Below are 12,000 nucleotides of genomic sequence, written 5' to 3'. Positions count from 1 at the left end.
GCTAATTTTGTATTTTTAGTAGAGATGGGGTTTCTCCATGTTGGTCAGGCTGGTCTCGAACTCCTGACCTCAGGTGATCCACCTGCCTCAGCCTCCTAAAGTGCTGGGATTACAGGCGTGAGCCACCATGCCCTGCTCTTTCTTTCTTTTCTTCTTTCTTTCTTTTTCTTTTGGATAAATGTGTCAATCTACTCAGGTTCATTTTAAATAGGGATTAATGATTTAAGAAATCTTTGCTTTGTTTCCCTTCAAGAAGCTGTATAAAAAGATTCAGGACCACTTAGTCATTTTTAAATGTGTGTGGTCTACACAAGGGTGGGTAATTGGGCATGAAGAGATTAATTATGGTACTTAAACAATGTATTCACCTTGTCATATGTTTTTGTAAAATCTGTAAAAGTAAAACCAGGATCCCTTTCTATACTGACTTCCCCTCCATCAGCATCCGTCCATATCTTATGGCATTTAGTGGCCCAGGGAATTTTGGGATGTGGCTAAAGGGATTTTAAATTAAGGATATATTTAGTTTGGGTTTAGTATATTTATGATATAATAAAAAATACAGTCATGAATTGATTAATGAGGATATGATATTCTGAGAAATGCATCAGTAGGCAATTTCTTCATTGTATGAACATTATACAGGGTGTACTTATACAAACCTAGATGGTATAGTCTATTGCTCCTAGACTACAAACCTGTACAGCATGTTACTGTACTGAATACTCCAGGTGACTGTAACAAAATGGTATTTGTGTAGGTAAACATATCCAAACAGAAAAGGTACAGTGAAAATGTGGTATAACAGATAAACAATGATATATCTTCATAGGGCACTAACCATGAATGGGGCGTGCAGGACTAGAAGTCAGTGAGTGGTGAGTGAGTGTGAAGGCCTAGGGCATTACTGTACCCCACTGTAGGCTTTCTAAACACTGTACACATAGGCTACACTCAATTTATAAAATCATACTTTTCTTTCTTCAATTATAAATTAACCTTTGCTTACTGTAACTTTTCTACATTATAATTCTTTTAATTTTTAAAACTTTTTGAGTCTTTGTAATAAGACTTAGCTTAAAAGACACATTGTATAGTTGTATGAAAATATTTTCTTTCTTTATATCCTTATTCTATTTGCTTTTTTTACTTTTTTTTTTTTTTTTTACTTTTTAAACATTTTTGTTTAAAACGAAGACACAAACACATGTTAGCCTGGGCCTACGCATGGTCAAGAGCATCAAAACCACTGTTTTTTGCCTCCACATCTTGTCCAACTGGAAAATCTTTAGGGTCAATACATGTTTGAAGCTGTCATTTCCTCTGGTAATAATACTTTCTCTGGAATACCTCAGAAGGACCTGCCTGTTTTACAGTTAACTTGTTTTTAAACAAATAGAAGGAGTACACTGTAAAATTATGATAAAGAGTATTGTATAGCAAGTACAGAACATAGGAATATAGCCATTTATTATCATTATCAAGTATTACGTACTATATGTGATTGCATGTGCTATACTTTCGCATGACTGGCAATGCAGTAGGTTTGTTTACACCAGGCTCACCACACCCACGTAAGTAATGCGTTGTTCTATGACATTATGATGGCTATGACGTCAATAGGAATTTTCCAGCTTCATTACAATGTTTTTTTTTTTTTCCTGAGAGTCTTGCTCTGCTGCCCAGGCTGGTGTTCAATGGTATGATCTGGGCTCCCTGCAAACTCCACCTCTCGGGTTCAAGCAATTCTCCTCAGCCTCAGCCTCCCAAGTAGCTGGAATTGCAGGCATGTGCCACCACACTCAACTAATTTTTGTATTTTCACCTTATTGGCCATGGTTGGTCAGGCTGGTCTCAAACTCCTGACCTCAGGTGATCTGCCTGCCTCAGCCTCCCAAAGTGCTGGGATTGCAGGCATGAGACACTGCACCCAGCCAGCTTCATTACAATCTTATGGAACCACAGTTGCGAATGCAGTCCTTCCTAGACTGAGATGTTGTTATACAGCCCTAGCCTGTATATATTTGCTTTCAGTTCCTGGTTCCTGGCACATAGCTCCTAATACCATTGGAATCTCCGGAGTGAAAACAATGTCTTTTGTAAGTGAATGAGATGACTGAAGGTTGAGGCCTGTAGATAGCCCCTTCTCCTATACCTCAACCTATACATCTCTTCCACTTTTCTTTTGTCTATATGCTTTGTAACATTCTTTATAATAAACAAGTAAGTGTAAGTGTTTCCTGTTGAATGGAGGAACAGTTCTGTGAGCTGTTCTGGCAAATTAGTGGAACCTGCAGAAGGGGTCTTGGGAATCCCTGATTTGCAGCTGCTCGGTCAGAAGCACAGGTGAAACAATTGGGGGCTTGCAACTGGCATCTGAGGTGAGGGGAAGCCTTGTGGAACTTAGCGCTTGGCATGTGGGACCTGATATTCTCTCCAGGTAGATAGCATCAGAGTGGAACTGAGAGAGGACACCCCACTGATGTCTGTTGGAGAACTGGTTGGTGTGTGGAATCTGGTTTTAGAAGTATTGTCTTGAGCGGTATGTGAAAGTAGGAAACACACTTCATTTTTTTCCATCTTGATCATAGTTTTCAGGCACTTCTGGGTATAGCTATTTCTAGCTATTTGAATACAGGAAATGCTTCCAAGAATGCCTCTCACTTTTTTAAAAAAATGAGAGATAACTCACATACTGTAAAATTGACTTTTAAAGTATACAATCCAGTGGTTTTAGCATATTCACAAGGTTGTGCAACTATCACAGCTAATTCTAGAACATTGTCATTACCCCCTACAAAGAATTCCATTAGTAGTCACTTCCCATTCTTCCTTCCCCCACTACCAGCTTCTATCTCTTAATCTCCTCCTATTTTTTGTCTCTATGTATGTGCCTATCCTGGACTTTTCATATAAATAGAACCAGTCAGGTGTGGTGGCTCATGCCTGTAATCCCAGCACTTTGGGAGACTGAGACAGGCAGATCACACGAGGCCAGGAGTTCGAGACCACCTTGGGCAATATGGTGAAACCTCATCTCCACTAAAATTGCAAAAATTAGCCAGTGTGGGTGGTGCACGTCTGTAATCCCAGCTACTCGGGAGGCTGAGGCATGAGAATTGCTTGAACCCAGGAGGTGGAGGTTGTAGTGAACCCAGATTGTGCTATTGCACTCCAGCCTACGTGACAGAGCAAGACCTTTTGTGTCTGGCTTCTTTCTCTTAGCATATTTTGAAGATTCATTTGTGTTATACCATGAGTCAATACTTTATTCCTTTTTATGGTTGAATAATATTCCATTTCATTTCTCCATTCATCAGTTGATGGACACTTGGGTTGTTTCCAGAAATATTCTCTCTGACCAACGTGTTAACTAACCCAATGAGAAGGTCTAGGGCCAGAGGGAGTATCATACTATGAACAAGGTCCAGGGTGCCTGATGTCAGAAGAGTGAGGGGTGTGGAGAAACAACAAGTTTGAAACACCCAGAGTCAGAAGCTGCCATGATGGAGTAATGACTAAATCTATCTTTTCTCTCTATAGAAAATGAAATTGCAAAATTGTTATTAAGTGAAGAGATTATCAAAATATTTATAGTTCCCAAATGTAGAAAAACATAGAGGTGTCAGATAGTTAAGATATCTTGTTTTTCTGGGTTTTGATATATTTTTGGTAATTATCAGTTTTTTTCAAAACGTGTAACTTACGGTTTATCTTCCTTTGTTTATTTATTAATTATTGTTATTATTAATTTTGGAGATGGAGATGGAGTCTCACTCTATCGCCCAGGCTGGAGTGCAGTGGCATGATCTCCGCTCACTGCAAGCTCCGCCTCCCAGGTTCACACCATTCTCCTGCCTTAGCCTCCCAAGTAGCTGGGACTACAGGTGCCTGCCACTATGCCTGGCTAATTTTTTTGTATTTTTAGTAGAGACAGGGTTTCATCGTGTTAGCCAGGATGGTCTCCATCTCCTGATCTCATGATCCACCCGCCTTGGCCTCCCAAAGTGCTGGGATTACAGGCATGAGCCACCGTGCCTGGCCCTATCTTCCTAATCTTAATCTAATTTATATTTGTAATTTTGCATTACTTTTCTTTAAGAATTCCCCCCAAATCATGTATATAAAAGCCGCTCAAAACCAGGATCCACCTTCCTTTCAGGTAACAGTTTGAACCCACTTTCCTTGTGGTCAGAGGAACTTAGATGCTGTGTGAGGGACTTCCTCTTTGGGAATTACATGGCAAGCTGCTCATTTCATTGCTTTCCATCCTTTTACTGTAAACCATTTTCTTTCTCAGCTTAAAGCACTTTCAGGAGAAACCAGCTCATGCAACACCTTCATTAAATGTGCAGTACTTGCATCATTGCTATGGTTGGTTGAATATTGTTCAGCAAAAACTCCCTCTCTCTACTCCCCTTTCCTTCAGAGTAGAGACTACTTCCTCATCCTTCTGACATTGGGCTTGGCCATGCGTCTCGCTTTGGCAAGTGGAAACTAGACAGAGAAGACATGGTGACAGTTTTGAGTACTCATCAGGGTCTTCCCTTGTCTACCCTATTGGGAACTCATGCTCCAGTAGCTGGTGGTCCTTTATTATGAGTCCAGGAAGAAAATACACAGGAAAGACCTAGATCTTGAATCCAATATTCAGCATAAAGAGGAGACACTGCTGCTGGCCTGCAGACCTTGAGTAAGAAATAATTATTTGTTATTCTGAGCCACCAAGACCTGGGGGTTGTCTTAAACTCAGCAGAATTGTAGCAGGAGCTGACTACTACAGTTATACATTCCTAACCTGAATGACAGAACTAATATCACTTACCTCCCAGGAGGCAGCTAAGCTTGGACCCAAAGCTCAAACTTCCAAGATCTCTGACAGCAGCTCCCAATACAGCACGTTTCCAGGTTCCCACTTTAGCCTGCTTCCACCTTACAAGGAAAACTGTGTCTGGGAAAAGGTGCTGTCTCCTTTCCCTCCCTCCTTCAGCCATAATTATAAGTGCAAGTTCATGGTTTCCACTCTCTATAATCGCATTTTTGTCACTGCAGTTAATCTCCTTCCAGGTACAGACCACTACACTTCGCCTAATAAACGCTCTACTCTTTAGCTTCAGTTTGGCAACGCAATCAAAAGTCTGAAAATATCTGGAGGATTCTTTAACCAAGCAGTTACACTTTCAGAAATTTAGCCTGAAGGATACAAAATATAGGAAACAATCTGCATGTCTAACTATAGGCAATTCATTAAATAAATTAAGGTGTAATGGAATACTGACACTACATCATTACAAGGGATACAGTAAAAACGTGTTTTTCCTTGACACAGAAGGGAGAAGGTTATCAAGAGGAATGCACAGTATAAATTCATTTTGTGAATAAAAAAGTGTATATTTATATATTTGAAAGGATATATGTTGATTATGTACAGTTGTTATATCTGGTTGTTAGAATTATGGGTAATTTTTATTTCTTTCATTTTGCTTATGTTTTTTTCTTCTTTTAAAATCATATTTTCTAAATGCCACACATGTTTAACCTTTGTAATAAAAAGTAAACAGTAAAATGTATTGTTATGTTTGCCCCTCACAACTGTTTTAGGTGAGCAAAAAGGCCTTCTTATTATGAAGCTGTCTACTTTTTTAGAGAAGAAATCATTTCAAATCCAGTGTTCCCCATCTGAAATAAACAACAGTAAGGAAATAAAATCAGGCCAGGCTCTGCGCCTCTCACCTGTAACCCTAGCACGTGGGGAGGCTAAGGTGGGAGGATTGATCACCTGAGCTCAGGAGTTTGAGACCAGCCTGGGCAACATGGTGAAACCTCATCCCTACACAAAAGAGAAAAACTTAGCTGGGCATGGTAGCATGTGCCTGTGGTCCCAGCTACTCTGGAGGGCTGAGGTGGGAGGATTGCTTGAGCCCAAAAGGCAGAGGTTGCAGTGAGCTGTGATTGCACCACTGCATTCCAGCCTGGGTGACAGAGCAAGACTCGGTCTCAAAAAAAAAAAAAAAAGAAAGAAAGAAAAGAAAGAAAACCAGTAAAACAAACAGCTAAAATATAGGAAAATAACTATAATAGTGTAAATAACTTGAGATAAAATGGTTAAACAATCTAAGTTTTAAAAGATCACAGAATAAGACTGTGCTGTTTGACTAAACGAAGGTGGTTAAGGCCGCAGTAGAGAAGAGAGCTGGACTTCTTCATAGTGGGAACTTCCTAACAGGGCTGAGTCACTCTGGAAAGCAACAGTCCCTTAAGTAGGCTTGACCACTGCAGATCAGAACACATAAACGAGTGGAGTGTTGGAAAGGCTCTGGATCTCTTCCTGGTTCTGTATTCAGTGACATCAGGCTAGTAGCTTAAAATCAGCTACAGTGGGAGTACTGACACCATAAAAATCAGCAAATGCTACAAATCAGGGCTCTCTTTTCCCTGGAGAATTGGTTGTTAAACATTTACCTGAGACAAACCATATAACCTTCCAGGGAAAAATCCAGGAACCATCAGAATCCTGGCAAAAATTCAAACACCTTCCCCAACGGCTTCTCCTCACTACCCCCTGCCCACCACAGTGCCCCAGGACTCCCACCAAGCCCACCTCCCCAAACCCTGCTCTTTATGCTCCAGTGGAAGCTCCTCAGGGGATCTGAGTCAGGCCTGAAAATAGGGTATGTTCTCAAGGAGAAGCAAACAAATGAATAAAAAATGACTTCCTCCGTGTACGGGCCACGCCACCTCTCAGCATAAAATGAAACTTGAGCTCTCTATCTCTTTGAACTTATAAGGAAAATATAGAGAATTTTAAATGCCCCTAATGGCACTTGCACTTGTAGAAGAGTACGTCTAACTTCCTTTATATTTTTTCTCTAACATTAGTAGCTCTATCTTGAGTAGAATTGCAGATGTTCTCTTGTTACTATTTTTTTCTTTTGAATATCTGGAAAAACAGCTCAGCTTTCAAAGTAGTATTACTAAAATAATTCCAGTTAGAGTGTAGACTCTTTCACTTTTTCCAAGACATCAACTCTTCCTGTATTACCATAAATTCTATAACTTGACCTACTTCTCTCACTGTCTTGACTGCAGTCTTGTTATAAAGTAGGTTCAAATGATTCCTTCTTCTGATTGGGTTTTGGTAGGAGGAGGGAAAGAGGGTGGGGGCAGAGAGAGTGAGTAGGCAGCTACAGTAAAATAACAGTTCGCACCACTGCTCTCCAGCCTGGCGACAGTGTGAGACTCCGTCTCAAAATAAATCAATAAATAACACCCTGTTTTACTGTCCACTTGACATCGTTCTCATGTTTTATGCTGGTGTCTGTAAGTCTTGTATCTCTGTATGACTCTGTCAGTGGTATCTGTTTAACATTTACTTTTAAGAACAATTGAAGGGAGGAAGAGGGGAAGGGTTGAAAAACTAACTGTTGGGTACTATGCCCAGTACCTGGGTGAGGGGATTCGTCACACCCTGAACCTCAGTGTCACACAATATCCTCAGGTAACAAACCTGAACATGTACCTCCTGAATCGCAAATAAAAGTCGAAATTATTTTTCAAAAAGAACAATTAAATATTTAATTTAATGGCTACCATATGTAGGGAGAAACAAGAAAAAGAAGCACCAGGTTTTGGGCAAGATATTTTTTAAAAAAGAAATTGTACTTTGGTGAAAAGCAATGCTTTAAAGGTTCCATTATAAAAGTATCCAAGCATATTAAAGAAAATTTAGAATATACAGAAACATTAAAAAAAGAATAGAAATCACCAGAATCCCATTATCCAGCCATAATGGCTGTCTCCATTTTGATCCGATTCTGTCTTATAACTATTTATGCATGCATATCTTTATTCAAATATAGCAGAAGGTATAAACAAACAGCCTTTGGGGGAAAAAACAATTTGATGTGTTTTATTTGGCCTAGGCAATATATTTTTAACTTAGATCTTAACATGCAAAAATTAAGAGATGTCACATTAAGTTTAGATACAGGGTGTTTCTTGAAAAATTGAACCTGCATTCCTAAATGGCTGGAGTTGAGGAAAGGTAGCCACTCTCAGAGAGGAACATGCTTGCCAATTTGCCATTGTCTCATTGTTTGGCTCTTGTAGGTACTTACGTTTGCTGCCCCTGTAGAGTTTTTTTTTAATCTTTGCACTTATTTTATATATGCAACTTTATATTCAGATGCTTTCTCTGAGCAATATATTATTAATCTTGCCATATGTTGCCCCCTGATTATACCAGTGTATCTAGTAGTACATATCAAGTGCTTAAAAGTATAAACAGGAAAGTAACTATTATTTGGAATATTTTCTTCCAACTTTTTTTCTATGCAAGTATCTTTTTAAACGGTGGAAATCATACAGCACACAATCCTGTATCCAGCTTTTTTCACTTTTTGTTGTATGATAAACATGCTACTCATCAAATATATACAATGTATCTAAGTCTTTTTCCTATGGTTGGATAGACTGCAGCCTCCACCTGCTGGGTTCGAGTGATTCTCCTGCCTTGGCCTCCCGAGTAGCTGGGATTACAGGCATGCACCCACTCCTGGCTAATTTTTTTTTTTATTATTTTTAGTAGAGATGGGGTTTCACCATGTTGGCTATGCTGGTCTCGAACTCCTGACCTCAAGTGATCTGTTCGCCTCAGCCTCCCAAAGTGCTAGTATTACAAGTGTGAGTCACTGCTCCCGGCCTAGATTATCCCTTTTCTATCATAATTATGCTATGATGAATATTTCTGTGCTGCAGGATTTTCTTTCTATATTAAAGATTCTTGTCCTAAGATATATATTCCAAAAAATGGGCTATGCAATTGAAGAACACAAACAGTTTTAAGGCTTTTGATGTGTGTTGTCAAATTGTATCCTAAAAGGTTACCCAGTGTTCTGATTTGAATGCCTACCCGCATTGTGTGAGAGTATGTTTCAGGACACATTGACAGAATTAACTATATATATACATACACACACACACACACACAAACACATATATAGTTATAATTGTATATAATGAAAACCTATGTGTATATATGTGTTACTGATTTGATACAGAATATGGTACCTTCTGGGTTTAACTTGCAGTCTTTTCCTCTCCAAAAACTTAACTTTGCCCTTTGAAAGGACCAGAACAGCAAGGATGGAACTCACTAATTCAAAAGGATGGCCTCAGCAATGCAGGTAGAGGCAAGTGTTGGGGCAGAAACCCAGAATTCCCCACATTAGGCAGAACTGGAGGAACAGGCTAGGAGCAGAGACACCTGAGGACAGGATGAGGCAAAGAATTCGGGGCCACAAAAGTCAGTCCTGTGAAAACCAGGAAGGTTCACACCACAGTCTAGGATTCAGACCTCACAGCTAAACCCAAAATAGCTAAATCCACAGGATCCAGATTTTTCATCTTCTAATGTACAATGTTTTCAGGTCTTACAGTCCTAATGAGGCCCACAGTCTGGGAGGTCACTTTAAAATTTCTGCCACAGGCAATTTCTTTATTTTGCTATCAGCTGTTTCTCCCCAGTTCATTCCATCAGCTTGAAATTCCTCTTGAAAAAGGATTTGTCCAGAACTGAATGTCTTGAATCGGAATCATTTATTCAACTCACAGAAGCACATAACCAACCTAGAAATCAAGTATCACAGACCTGGACTGCCGGCCTGTATTAAAACCACCCAAGACAGGAAGGAGAAGCCCACGCGGCCCATTCGATTGGCACCAAGGGCAACATAAAGAGTGGCCAGCGCTCACGGCCTGGAGCTATTCGTTATCAACACGGAGTGAAAAATCTCTTCATATTTTTTTGTGAACACTTTGTGAAGCTAATGTTTGAAGTGACAAAAAAAGTATGAGTATCTGAAACCTCATATGAACAAATGAGTATACGTAGCTACAGCAATCTGTAATCAGACTTGAAGAGAATGATCGTTTCTGGATAGAATATGAAATCTTTTTCATTAGAGGCATTTTTATTCCTTTCTACCTCTGGGTTTTTGGATTTGATAGTAGTGTTTTTATTGCCTGGTAAATGGGAGGGGAGGATGAAAGCGATAGCTGTCTCTTGCTTGCAGTGTGTTAATATAGGTATTGAGTTCTACATCAGGGTTAGCAAATCTAGCCAAGTCCTAGTCTGTGTTAGTACAGTCTGTGAACTAAGAATAGTTGTTAGATGCTCGGAAGGTTGAAAAAAATCAAAAGGAAACAATATTTTTTTACATTCAAAATGATATGAAGTTCAAATTTTAGTGTCCCTAAGTCAAGCTGTATTGGAACACAGTCATGACTTTTTGCTTATGGATTCTCTGTGGCTGCTTCTGTGCTACAATGGTAGAGTTGAATTGTTGCAAAAGAGACCATACAACCCACAAAAAACAAAAATATTTATTCTCTGGTACTTTACAGAAAAAATTTGCTGACCCCTGCTCTAATATATTTAGAGTCATAGCCTTATGTAATTGAACACCCTTACCAGGGGCTCTATCATGACGGGAAGATACAAGAGAAAGACATCCACATGACTTGAAATCAAGTATTGAGCTTACGTTTGTTAAATTTGTAGATGCTGTTAAATCAAGCAGGATGAAGAGAGGGTTGTTAACGGAGTGTCAGAAAAGGAATTAAAAATGAAGATGATAAATGATTAAGTTTAAGTGGGCATTTAGGATCTAAAATGAAATGCTGCAGATACAAAATGAGGAAAGCCTGAGAGAAGTGTGTCATTACTATTCTGAGGAATGTTGTCAAATTGTGTTAAATAGCAATGTCACATCCTCAAGAGAAGGAAACATGGGCAAGCTGTAGGGCTTGGCTCAATATCAGGGCTGCACTTCTTGGTTTGTGTTGACTCATCAGTTGATCTCCACATTGGTGTTTGCATTTTGAAGCTCCATGCTCTAAAGAAACGTGAAGCTGAGGGTCCTACAAAGATGTAAATGAGGAGAAACAGATGTATGAAAAACGGCCAAATGTGCTGGTGTATTTAAACATCGAAACTGTTGTGGAACAAGGACTGGATGTGAAAAGACTTGTTTTGTAATGCCTGGCCTTGCCATCTTCCAACCATGCACTTTAACCTCTCTAGGCTTCCTTATCTATGAAACAGATAACATCTCTGTAAATGATTCTTGAAGGAATTAAATGAGATAATACAAAAAGAGCTTTGTAAACTCTCAAGCACTGTGCAAATGTGAGATACCGTTGTTGGAAAGCCATGCTGTGACAATGAATACCTGGAGTACTGAAGAATTATCCCATTCAGTTGTGGAGTTTGTGCACTGCACAAGGGTTTGCAGCCTGGAAGGTCAATGGGGCCTTGCAAAACGGCTCTAGCTCAGGCTGGATTTCTCAGGAAGGGGAGCACTTTCTTCTCCTGCTAAGGCATCATCTGCTTGTAAAAACATGTACTCACCTAGAGGAGGTATCTTTCTTCATTCATCCTTAAAAAGGTGCTGGATTTTACACATTTATATATAAATATACAGCAGTGTTATATATCTCAATGGTAATCAAACATTAGACTACTTAAAGTGATAATGGAATGTCCACTTTTGCAAAATCTTTTGAGACAAAATGGAAAACTCCCTCAGTGTCTGCCAGTTAAATGTCTACCTGATACTCCTGGTTCTCTGATTCTGACATTTATCCCTAGATTAAAAGACACATAGCCTTCTAAATGGCTTCCCTGTGCTTCACTCACAAGGAAATAAAATTTCCTTTTTCTTAAATTTGTATTTATCCAAATATCAAACTGCATTGTATTACCTATGGGATGGTAAAGATAAGTAAGAAGAAAAATAGAGAGGGAATATTTTAAACTTTTTGGAGTCTTTTTAAATGTTTTGTGTCCTGTGTATATATCCTGTTTACAAAATTTTCCTAATGTTTATTGATTAATCTATTCAGCTTCTGAGCCTAGTCAGTAAGAAGTGCTTCCTGCATTAGCAAGAGGCAGAGTGATATAATCTGCAGGCATCAGTAGTGATAATGCTGCCTGCTCTG

The 12,000-nt window shown here is 39.3% G+C and overlaps 1 pseudogene across 1 annotated transcript in view; it reads right to left on the bottom strand.

Annotated features, from left to right (window-relative positions):
- The window catches only part of LOC105526073, a 15,265-nt pseudogene extending 4,779 nt beyond the window's left edge, over nucleotides 1-10,486 (bottom strand). The window contains exon 1 of the transcript XR_001004017.1: nucleotides 10,472-10,486. The product of XR_001004017.1 is annotated as a cytochrome c oxidase subunit 5A, mitochondrial pseudogene (transcript). The remainder of the gene's footprint in view (nucleotides 1-10,471) is intronic.
- Between the last annotated feature and the right edge of the window lie 1,514 nt (nucleotides 10,487-12,000).

This window comes from Colobus angolensis, unplaced genomic scaffold (genome assembly GCF_000951035.1).
Source record: "Colobus angolensis palliatus isolate OR3802 unplaced genomic scaffold, Cang.pa_1.0 Scaffold57, whole genome shotgun sequence".
NCBI lineage: Eukaryota > Metazoa > Chordata > Mammalia > Primates > Cercopithecidae > Colobus > Colobus angolensis.
Note: the sequence above shows the minus strand (reverse complement) of the source record. Positions and strands in the feature narration are given on the sequence as shown.